The sequence below is a fragment of the Trichomycterus rosablanca genome, chromosome 14, assembly GCF_030014385.1.
Source record: "Trichomycterus rosablanca isolate fTriRos1 chromosome 14, fTriRos1.hap1, whole genome shotgun sequence".
Taxonomy (NCBI): domain Eukaryota; kingdom Metazoa; phylum Chordata; class Actinopteri; order Siluriformes; family Trichomycteridae; genus Trichomycterus; species Trichomycterus rosablanca.
Genome location: NC_086001.1, coordinates 23,211,534 through 23,224,088, shown reverse-complemented (window position 1 = coordinate 23,224,088; position 12,555 = coordinate 23,211,534). Strand labels below are relative to the sequence as shown.

General features: G+C 39.6%; 1 pseudogene; it reads left to right on the top strand.

Annotated features, from left to right (window-relative positions):
• Nucleotides 1-914: 914 nt before the first annotated feature.
• The window catches only part of LOC134326214 (zinc finger protein 850-like), a 154,553-nt pseudogene continuing 142,912 nt past the window's right edge, over nucleotides 915-12,555 (top strand).

Sequence of the window (12,555 nt, the reverse complement as noted above, 5' to 3'; positions counted from 1 at the left end):
ATCATAAGAAGAACAAGAAGCTGCTGTGTTTGTACTGTAGAGCCTCATCTGTAAGTAAAATATGTATTTAATTATAACCCTTATATTTCATTATAACCACATTCTAATTAATAATAAAACTAGAGTTCATAATAAAACATCACTGTGAGGATTTGAGGAGCTTTAACTCCAGTTTTATTTAAACACACAAACTATTAGCTGCTCCGCTAACTGTTAGCATCACACATGATTCAGTACTGATGAACCGATTCATTGAACCGATCCACCAAAATGAATCAATTGAGCAGTGGGGGGTATTCCAGAAAGCGGGTTAAGTGATTAAACAGGGTAAGTTAACTCAAAATTTATGAAAACTCGGGGTTTTACCGTCCAATACAACTGTAAGTAGGGTCGCCAACTTTCAGAACTGGAAATAAGGAACACCCTGGGCTGTCGGGTTGGTGGAAGGCATAGGGTCTTACACCGTCATAGGAACATTATTCTTTATAGTAATAAATCAGAACCATATTTTAGACAAAACAACATGCATAAAGAACATCATGTAACATTTTTCTGAATAGTGCAAACAACATTTTTACACAATCCATCTTCACACTGAAAATAAACAGTGGAGTAATAAACAGGTTGTTATGCTGATAAACCTGTACACACACGGCATTACAAAGACTAACAGTGAACACTACCTAAAATAATAACCAAACACTTTCTAATTCCCACAGTAGCAGCAGTTTCCTTCTGTTTCATACACATCACCCTGTCTCAGTCTAATCTGCAGCATTTCTCTCTCACTGATAAAAATACGGAACAAAACGTCCAGTATCAGTTCAATACGGAACACCACGTTTAGTTTCCAAATAAGGAACGATTCCGTATTTTACGGGACGGTTGGCAACCCTAACTGTAAGTCCTACAGTATGGGTACAGTACACATCAAGAACTTGAGGATGAAGAACTTAACTAGTCCCCTGTACTAGTTACTACAACCACAAATAGTAAAAAGAATTAACAAAAATGAAGAAAATCTGATTATGATAAGATGTAGGTTGTAGTACTTAACTAGTCCCCTGTACTAGTTACTATAATGACAATACAAATTAAAAATTCCAAGGCATGGGTGCAGTGACAAATCAAAAATTGTACAAAATTTGAGAAACGCATATTTTGATAAGACAAAGGTTGTAGTAGTTAACTAGTCACCTGTACTAGTTACTACAACCACAATACAAATTAAAAGTCTCCCAGCATGGGTGCAGTAACAAATCAAACTACACTGCTCACAAAAATTAGGGGATATTTCAAAATGATTATGAAGCAATTAAAAAAAAAGGACCGGCCTTCACGTTCTCCAGACCTAAATCCCATTGAACATGCTTGGGATGCACTGGGTAGACGTCTGGCAAACCGTCCGATGCCTCCCACAACACTTCTTGAGCTGGAAGTTGCCCTGGATTAATTGGCAGAGGATCCCACAAGAACTGCTGGACAGTCTGATCCTGACCATGCCCCATTGCTGTCAGTGTGTTTTGGCAGTTTTGGGTGACCATACACCCTACTGAACAGTCAATGTGTGGCACTCTCGTCCAGTTTGACATGCTTCTGTTCACCCCCACCAATATGTCACTTGCTACTCAATCACGATAATTGAGTTTGCATCTCATTTGCATAATCGAACAACTTTCTTTGACTTATCATTTGCTTTTCTGATTTTCTTGTTTAATTAAAAAAAATTCAAATGCTTCTTTTTTTCTGGCTTCATATTCATTTTGAAATATCCCCTAATTTTTGTGAGCAGTGTATTTAAAAAATTAACAAAAATGCAAATTTGATAAGACAAAGGTTGTAGTAGTTAACTAATTACCTGTACTACTTACTACAACCACAATCTAAGTTAAAAGTCCCACAGCATGTGTATAATAAGTAATAAAAAAATTAGCAAAATTTACAAAAATTGAGAAACGCAAATTTAGAAAAGACAAAGGTTGTAGTTAGAGATGGGAGGATCGATCTGCTATGTATCGAAATCGGCCGATTTTTATATCAAAATATGCGATCGGCCAATATTTCCTAAATTCATTTCCTAAATTCGATCGCGTGATATATAAACATCACCTCCATGTTAAGCTTAACAGCTCAGTGGATTGATCCAGACTTTGAGCTACAAAGCTCCAACCATCGCATCACCATTCAACAACCATCGCACTTCACAACCTAAAATAACATCATTAACGTTGTGCATCATACATACGATGCAATTCAACCCGGTCACATCTGAGTCGATTCTATGAGCACATTATATAAACTTGTGGTTCACTTTGGTAAATCGTAAGCGGTTCTTGCTTTTGATGTAGATGAGAGCAGAAAACGTTACAGAGCCAATCAGAGGCAAAAGTTTATTAGTTACTAAGTTGGTTAGTTCAGGATCATTTGCTCTGACTGACAGAAAACTTTTAGCTCCACAGACAGAATGACTCTGACTCGGTTACCGCTCTGTGGTAATAGCAGTTTAATTAAGATTTTTAATGAAGCTTTTTAATGTAAGAGAGTCACACAGAATGTTCTGTAGTAGTTGGTGTTTATTTAAAACCATGACATTAATTAATAACAGTAAACACGGAGAGATAACTGAGAAGAGAAACTTACGCGTCGCATAAAATGAATCGACTCGTGAATCACTTATATCGATACTGTGAACAGATCATCTCTTTTAAAGACACACACACACCTTTCCCACTGGGTTGGGCGGCAGTATGGACAACATTTGGCTGTTGTTCATGGGCTTAGCGGGTAGAATCGGAGCATAGGCCCTCATAACTGGTGCAACTGCGGCCCCTGCTGGTTGACTGACGGCGCCTGCACAGGGCTGAGGAATAACATTGAGGGGGGTGTGACCCTCCGTGCGCAGTGTCTCTCGGTGTATGAACTCGGCTTGTGCAGGTGAAAAATGCAAGTCTGTACAGATTGCGTGCCGGAGGGGGCGCAATTCGGTTGAGTGGCGTCCTCAGTCAGCAGCAAGGAGTTGAACCAGTATAGACGACACAATCAGGGTAATTGGACATGACTAGAATGGGGATAAAAGTGGGAAAATAGATAATTAAAAAAAAAAAAAAAGACACACACACACGTCGCTGCGTTTGTCACCGGTTTATCTTCACTGTATCCCTATTTTAAGTTTTTTTCAGACTGAACTGGATAACATTAAACCTGCTTGTGTGTGTGGTCAGTTTCACCTGTGGGTGAAAAAATGCTTTAGTTTTAGAAGTAAAAAAAAAATCTCACAAACAGTGTACACACTTTAGAGTGTAATCACAATATTTTAATGTTTTATTACAAAAAAATTACAGTCAGAACGTCAAACATTGCTTATCCCATCTGATCTATAATAAATACGCATAACTGTAAATGCAGGTATCAATTACACTTTTAAACATATTAACATATTAACATATAGCCATTAATAATAATAATCTCTCTCAGCCCACACAAAACACAATAATAGAAGGCTAAACACTTCAATATATTTCAAAAAGTTAACTGGTTAGTTTCTAGTTATAGCTATTTCTTAAAAGTGTATGAACGTGTACGATTAGTTATGCCTGTAATACAGAAGTTCTATACGGTAACAAAAAAATATGAATGTAAATGTTAATGTTGCGATGACGGTGATGTAAAATAATGTAAAATAATTCATTCAAGTCCAAACATTTGAGTGGTTTAACGAGAACGCTACTTTAAATCACACAAGCTCAGTGCAAATAACAGGAGCACAGTCGGAAACGGTCAATTCTGAAATCCTCCCTACACACTCGCTCCCTACGCCCTATAGTGCACTTAACATTCTTAAAGGGCCAGACAATATATTTATAATTCACATTATTATTCAGATTCTCACTTAGACGTGAAGTGAATTTAATGTTTTTATTACTAGGTGAAGAGTTTAATATTATTGTGGTATTAATGTAGTAAAAGTAATTCTAATTAATCGACTTGTTTCTTTGTTTCTTTGTTTCTGTCGCTTTCCAAGGAAACAGTTTCTACAGTCTTATCAAAGCATAAACATGAAGAACTTTCATCACTGCTCAGAGTGTGGAAAGAGTTTTACTAAGCAGAGTAATCTCCAACGACACCAGCGCATTCATACAGGAGAGAAGCCATTTCAGTGTTCAGAGTGTGGACACAGTTTTTCTCGTCACAGTACGCTCCAAAAACACCAGCGCATTCACACAGGAGAGAAGCCATTTCAGTGTTCAGAGTGTGAAAAGAGTTTTACTCGAAGTAGTGAGCTTAAAGTACACCAGCGTGTTTACACAGGAGAGAAACCGTATCACTGCTCAGAGTGTGGAAAAAGTTTTACTCGACGGAGTAAACTCCAACAACACCAGCGTGTTCACACAGGAAACAAACCGTATCACTGCTCAGAGTGTGGGAAGAGTTTTGCTAACAGTAATACTCTTAAAGTACACCAGCATGTTCATACAGGAGAGAAACCGTATCACTGCTCAGAGTGTGAAAAGAGTTTTATTCAAAGTAGTGCCCTTAAGGTACACCAGCGTGTTCACACTGGAGAGAAGCCGTATCACTGCTCAGAGTGTGGAAAGTTTTTTGCTTATGAAAGTAATCTTAAACGGCATTAACAAACTCACACAAAAAAACTACATCACTGTTAAAAGTGTGGAAAGTATGTTTGTGCATTATTCTCTCTAACAACAACAGCACATTCACACAGGAGGTAAAGCTGTATGGTTTTCTTTTTCTAGAACTGTTCTAGTTTAATTATTAAATATACATGATGGTATGAATATGATTATTAATCATTAAAAGTAATGTGGTGAAATGTACCAACCTCAGATCTGAATCTGTTTTTGTTCATTATTCAAGTTTAATCTACTTTAATAAACACAGAACAACTTTTACTTTCAAGTGGAAGAATTTTACCCTGGTCTTTATGGTGTTTGCAAGAATTCTTCATATTATGAATGCTATCGCATTTTTCCTTTCAAAATTCTTCACACATTCTCTAAAGGGGCCAGATCAGGACTGCAGGCAGGCCAGTCCAGTACCCGTACCCTCTTCTTCCTCAGCCACGCCTTGTTAATGTGTGCAGCAGGTGGTTTTGCATCGTCTTGTTAAAAAATGCTGGATGTCCCTAGAAAAGACAATGTCTTGAAAGCAGCACATGTTGCTCTAAGATCTCAATGTACTTTTCTGTATTAACCCTCCTATTACCTTCAAGTTTACTAACAGAATTTAAACCTCTAGAAAATGATTATAAGTAAAGTTTTTACCCAAGTTTATGTCACATACTTTATGTTTGTTCGTTGACCACTTAAATAGCCTTAAAAAAAAAACGTACTCACCCCCCTTATACATCCAGAATACCTGTTGCACGACTATGGAGGAATATGCAGATTACCATAAAATCTCATCGATTAATCTAAAATTGGAAGTAGACATCTTTTTGTTGTTTTATTGGCTTTATATACTTTCTAGGTACATATTGTTGCAAGTTTGTCATGCTCTCGTCGGCCCTGCCTTGATTCTCTGTCATCAAAGCGTATGACACGGGAAAAAACATGGACTGTGTTTAGAGACATGGTGGCTGGAAATATTTCCCTTCCAGTGTTAGCAGTCCAAAGACTTACTGTTGCTTCACCTTTTGACTTGTACAGTCCTGCCAAAATGAGCCAATTCAATGTAGGCTTGCAAGTGGGTCACATCCAAGTCTTTCCATCTGTCCCCATACACACACCTCCCCTCTAAATTTGCCATCTGAAGTATATTCTTCTCAAGAGATGGTGTTAGTAAGAGCTCAAATGCTGATTTTATGTATTGGACATGACTGAAAGCGTATCTGGTTGGGATGGGAACCATTTTAATGTCATTAGCACTAAGTCTACCCTGTTGTTTAAGTGGGGAGACAGACCATAATAACTTTTCATTTTTAAAAGGTAGTGTGTTTGCTGGTGGTTGAGAGACAAAAGAAGGGTCAACACTGAGGGACTCATTCTCAACAGGGTCCTCCTCAACATCATCCTCTGTCTCTATTAACGGGAACCATATTTTCCTGTCCCCACAGCATGGGAAATATCAAAAATCTCACGAGGATGTTTTCCCCTCCCCCATGTTGTGTGAACTATCAGTGGTTCTGGCACTACTACAGTTATGAGTATGTTAGGTTAGGGCCTTAAAGTTTTTTGAAGATTGTTAAATTACAATTCATAGTGACTTCAATGTCACCCTAAACAACCAAAACAAATGTGTGTAAAATGTTGATATTTTTTATATGTTTTATACAGCTAAATCAGCCTGGGGTGAAACTGACCACAAAGAACACCGATGCGTACAACATGCGTACAGGGCATTAAAAACATATTTTCATGTTAATTTTATATTTACCCAGTTGTCCCCATTAAATTAGGAAAAGTCATTAAATATGAAGCAAAAAAATTATGTCAATCAATTATTTAAAGACGTTAAACATTGAATGGGGTCAAATTGACCCTAAAGGTAATAGGAGGGTTAAAGAGACAGTACACTATTAACAATGTGAATTCTTGCACTGCACATGGCAGAAGACTAAAACAAATTTAGATCGTGTAGAATAAAAGTATTAGGAAAGTATGAGGTTAAAAGCATCAGCTTTTATTTATTCTTAAAAGAAAAATACATGAACCTCAGTCATCTCACACGAAGATCTGTTCTGCTCATTAACAGTAAAGCTCTCCATCGTTTCTGTGTGGCAGCTCCATAACTGAAGGGCTGTCAGTGTAGAATCGGGTATGTGGGTATATGCCCTGCCCTTTGTACACAGGCCGGTTAGCTCAGTTGGTTAGAGCGTGGTGCTAATAATGCCAAGGTCGCAGGTTTGATCCCCATATGGGCCACGCCCACTTTTGGACTTTTTAACAAACAAGTGAGCCTTCTCTAACTAGCAGGTCCTATTGATCTGGGCTTCAAACGTTGTCTCTGACAAGTGTGAGATCTTTTTAATGCCCCTCTCATTCAAGTCAGAAACTTTTTTGCCCTTCAGTAAACGTTAGCAAATCATGTGACCTGTGTGTACCGTCCAATGAGCGATCTGTGCATGTGTATCTGTGGTGCAATCGGTTAGCGCATTTGGCTGTTAACCGAAAGGTTGGTTGTTCGAGCCCACCCAGGGACGAGTGTCTTTTAATCCACGACCATGCCTGTTGATCAAACGGATATGGGACACAACAACAATGTGTAGTCCCACAGAATAGTGGAAATAAGTAACTGAAAACATCCAGTAAACAACAGTCCTACAAGCACGAATATCCACCTGATAAGTCACCGGAGACCAGCTGTCCAAATTGGAAGAACGTTCTTTTGGTTTCAGTAGATGTTAAAAGAAGATAGTCGCCCAACGTGGGGCTCAAACCCACGACCCTGAGATTAAGAGTCTCATGCTCTACCTACTGAGCTAGCCGGGCTTAAGTAGCATATCAGAACAGACAGCTTATCGATCAGACCATCAGAGCGATGTAGGTTTAATAGTGTTATTTTAAATAAACAAAAATAAATGAAATTAAACAATTTTACTTTCAAAGAATGTGGACAGTGAAATACACTGGAAACCTCAAAAAGTCGTCCTAAAATGAGTGTGTTTCAGTGCTGTTTAATACAAATAAATAAAATATAATTATCGTCCACCAAAGCCAAACGCTTCCTTTCTCTCTGACTTTTCTGATTTTGTAACCCAGCTTAGTGTCCTCTCATCCTCTGTACTGCTTATGGGTGATTTTAACATCCATATTGATGACAACAATTGTAAATTTGCCAGGAAATGTTTGAAATTGTTACAGTGTTTCAATTTCACACAACATATAAATTTTCCAACTCATACAAAAAATCATACTCTTGACCTTGTATGCCCTACTGGTGTCCTAGTTCATCAGCCGTCTAGCCACGACCTTGCTGTCTCTGATCATTTGACAATCATCATGGACATTGAGGTCACTAAGCCCGTCACTAGAGCTAAACGTAAAATACAGTGTATCACAAAAGTGAGTACACCCCTCACATTTCTGCAAATATTTTATTATATCTTTTCATGGGACAACACTATAGAACTAAAACTTGGATATAACTTAGAGTAGTCAGTGTACAGCTTGTATAGCAGTGTAGATTTACTGTCTTCTGAAAATAACTCAACACACAGCCATTAATGTCTAAATAGCTGGCAACATAAGTGAGTACACCCCACAGTGAACATGTCCAAATTGTGCCCAAAGTGTCAATATTTTGTGTGACCACCATTATTATCCAGCACTGCCTTAACCCTACTGGGCATGGAATTCACCAGAGCTGCACAGGTTGCTACTGGAATCCTCTTCCACTCCTCCATGATGACATCACAGAGCTGGTGGATGTTAGACACCTTGAACTCCTCCACCTTCCACTTGAGGATGCGCCACAGGTGCTCAATTGGGTTTAGTCCATCACCTTTACCTTCAGCTTCCTCAGCAAGGCGGTTGTCATCTTGGAGGTTGTGTTTGGGGTCGTTATCCTGTTGGAAAACTGCCATGAGGCCCAGTTTTCGAAGGGAGGGGATCATGCTCTGTTTCAGAATGTCACAGTACATGTTAGAATTCATGTTTCCCTCAATGAACTGCAGCTCCCCAGTGCCAGCAACACTCATGCAGCCCAAGACCATGATGCTACCACCACCATGCTTGACTGTAGGCAAGATACAGTTGTCTTGGTACTTCTCACCAGGGCGCCGCCACACATGCTGGACACCATCTGAGCCAAACAAGTTTATCTTGGTCTCATCAGACCACAGGGCGTTCCAGTAATCCATGTTCTTGGACTGCTTGTCTTCAGCAAACTGTTTGCTGGCTTTCTTGTGCGTCAGCTTCCTTCTGGGATGACGACCATGCAGACCGAGTTGATGCAGTGTGCGGCGTATGGTCTGAGCACTGACAGGCTGACCTCCCACGTCTTCAACCTCTGCAGCAATGCTGGCAGCACTCATGTGTCTATTTTTTAAAGCCAACCTCTGGATATGACGCTGAACACGTGGACTCAACTTCTTTGGTCGACCCTGACGAAGCCTGTTCCGAGTGGAACCTGTCCTGGAAAACCACTGTATGACCTTGGCCACCATGCTGTAGCTCAGTTTCAGGGTGTTAGCAATCTTCTTATAGCCCAGGCCATCTTTGTGGAGAGCAACAATTCTATTTCTCACATCCTCAGAGTTCTTTGCCATGAGGTGCCATGTTGAATATCCAGTGGCCAGTATGAGAGAATTGTACCCAAAACACCAAATTTAACAGCCCTGCTCCCCATTTATACCTGGGACCTTAAAACATGACACCAGGGAGGGACAACGACACATTTGGGGACAATTTGGACATGTTCACTGTGGGGTGTACTCACTTATGTTGCCAGCTATTTAGACATTAATGGCTGTGTGTTGAGTTATTTTCAGAAGACAGTAAATCTACACTGCTATACAAGCTGTACACTGACTACTCTAAGTTATATCCAAGTTTCATGTCTGTAGTGTTGTCCTATGAAAAGATATAATAAAATATTTGCAGAAATGTGAGGGGTGTACTCACTTTTGTGATACACTGTATCCTTCATGAATCTTAAATATATCTCTCCCTCTGCTCTCTCAGATTCTCTTGTTAAAAAGATGTCTGTCTGTCCTGTACTGTCTAGTAATTCATATGACCTTGTGAATTACTACAATGACATACTCTCTTCATGTCTTGATGAGCTGTTTCCATTGAGAACCAAATCTGTTTCATTTAGTCATTCTGCACCATGGTACACAACTGAGCTTCACTTTCTATTCCGAACTCATACATGCTGGATCAACAAATCCTAAAACTCTCTTTTCCACAATAAATAAACTTCTCAAACTAGTTGACAACACTACCAATTCCTTTACAGTTGACAAGTGCAACTCTTACCTTTTGTTTTTTTCAAACAGAAGTTGAGGCTATTCACAATATTCTGACAGTCTCCCCGGTCATCTCTGTTTCTCCGCCTGTCTCACCTCAATTTATTATCCAGCCTCTCTCAAAAATACTGGAACGTGTTGTTGCCTCACAGCTCAAAGATCACCTTAATTCCAATAATCTATTTGAATCATTTCAGTCTGGTTTCCGCCCCCAGCACAGCACTGAGTCAGCTCTCCTCAAAGTTACAAATGATCTTCTTCTTTCCTCAGACTCTGGACAAATGAATATTCTCATCCTCCTTGATCTTACTGCAGCTTTTTACACCATTAATCATTTCATTCTTCTGTCCCGCCTTGAATCCTCTGTCAACATCACCGGTACTGCTGTTTCGTGGCTAAGGTCATATCTCGCAAACAGACAACAGTTTGTTAATATCAACAATTGTAGTTCTGCCATTGCTCCACTATCCCAAGGCGTTCCCCAAGGTTCAGTGCTAGGTCCTCTTTTGTTTATTCTTTGGTGACATCATACGTCGGCATGGTCTACATTTCCACTGCTATGCTGATGATGTTCAGCTTTACATCTCCTCCAAATCCATAAATACGGCAATTCACTCCACTCTGACAAATTGCATCACTGAAATGAAGTTATGGATGAAAGCCAACTTCCTCAAATTAAACTGTAGGTCCTACGTCCCTTGCAAAAACCACAAAAAAATTTCAAATTACCATTGATAATGACACTTTGTCTCCGTCTTCTAACATCCGAAACCTTGGTGTAATTTTTGATAGCAATCTCTCTTTTGAACACCATGTAAATCAAATCACCAGAACTGCTTTCTTTCATTTAAAAAACATAGCACGTCTCCGTCCATCACTCTCCTTTTCTGCCGCCGAAACCTTGATTCATGCTTTTATTACATCCAGAATTGATTATTGCAATAGCATCCTTTATGGTACATCTAACAAAATCCTAAAAAACCTTCAATATATTTAGAATTCAGCTGCTCGCCTCCTTACTCATACTCGCTCCCGTGATCATATTACACCTGTTCTACAAAAACTTTATTGGCTTCCCGTTGTTCAACGCATTCAATTCAAAATTCTTCTATTCACTCACAAAGCTCTCCATTATCAGGCCCCCTCCTACCTCACCGACCTGCTCCATCATCACATTCCCTCCCGTAGCCTTCGCTCTTTTGAGGCTAATTTATTGTCCATACCCACTAGGACCAAGCACCGGACCTGGGGTGACAGGGCCTTTTCCATAGCTTTTCCATTCTTTATGGAATGCTCTCCCCAAAGATTTATGAGATTGTCCTGACTTGTCCAAATTCAAGTCACTTCTCAAAACTCATCTATTCAGAGTGGCATTTAACTTGTAACAATACGAAAAAATTGATTTTATTTTGCTATTCTTTTTAATAGATTTTATGTTTAGATCATGACAGAAATGCGAAGTTCTGGATCCTAAAACTTGTAAAGTCTTTTTCAGTGATCTCCCCACTCATCGCAGTGACCTCCGTTCCTGACTGCATGTGAATCTGTCCTGTTCTGTCTACTTTTAAGCAATTGTTCTTATCTATACATTTTCTATTCTTTTATATGTTTAGTGTATGTGTTATTGCTGTTTTTTCCTACTGTTATTTTGTTGTTCTCTCATATTTTTGCTTATTTTTTTAAATCTATTTAGCTCTTATTGTTTTCATCTAAATTATCTTGATGTTGATTGATGTGGTGTGTGGGTTTTGTATATTTGTACGGTTTTGTATTGTTTTTATGATTATTTGTTTTATGTAAAGCGTCTTTGAGTATCTTGAAAAGCGCTATATAAATAAAATGTATTATTATTATTATTATTATATATAAGCACTGCAGGACAGATCAGCTGCATTCATCTTCCCCTCTATCAGGACTGCCACCACCATGCTTCACAGTGGGTGTGGCATTAGCCGGGTGCCTGGTCTCCTCCAGACGTGACTTGTTTCTCGTAGTCCGAGAGACCTCGAGGTGCATTTTGGCACCTAGTTCAAATGGTTGATTTTCTGGAAAGTTCTCACGTCTCCACAAGGATATGCCGGAGGTTCCTGCTCACCTCCTGGCCAGTCCAGACTTCTTCCATTTATGGATGTTGGTGGTCCGTACCCTTGCCAAGATCTATGCCTCCGAGGTCTGCAGATGATTCCTTTGACCCCATGGCCACTGTGGACTGTGGGACCTCGTTTAAGCAAGTGTCTGCGATCCCCAATTGTGTCCAATCAATCCAATTGACCACAGATGGCCTCCAATTAAATTGAAGATGCATCTCAAGCAGTATCATACGTGTCTTTTGGGTGTCCTATCAAAGTGTGTGCACACAGATGCCTAAAAACGTGCTAATAACACACAGACACACAGATGACGGTACAGTTCACGTCTTTATTGAACAATTTACTTGTGACCACCTTTCTACTAACGTGGCCTCCATTGATCGGACTCGTTTGTCCAGCACATCCCACGGACACTCGGTTGAATCGAGATCTGGGGAATCCATGGAAGGGTGGACGTGGTCCTCAAGTGCTTAGGTAGGAGCTACGTGTCAGAGTGACCCAACCCAAAGTTTCTCAGGAGAATGTTGGCAGAACTTC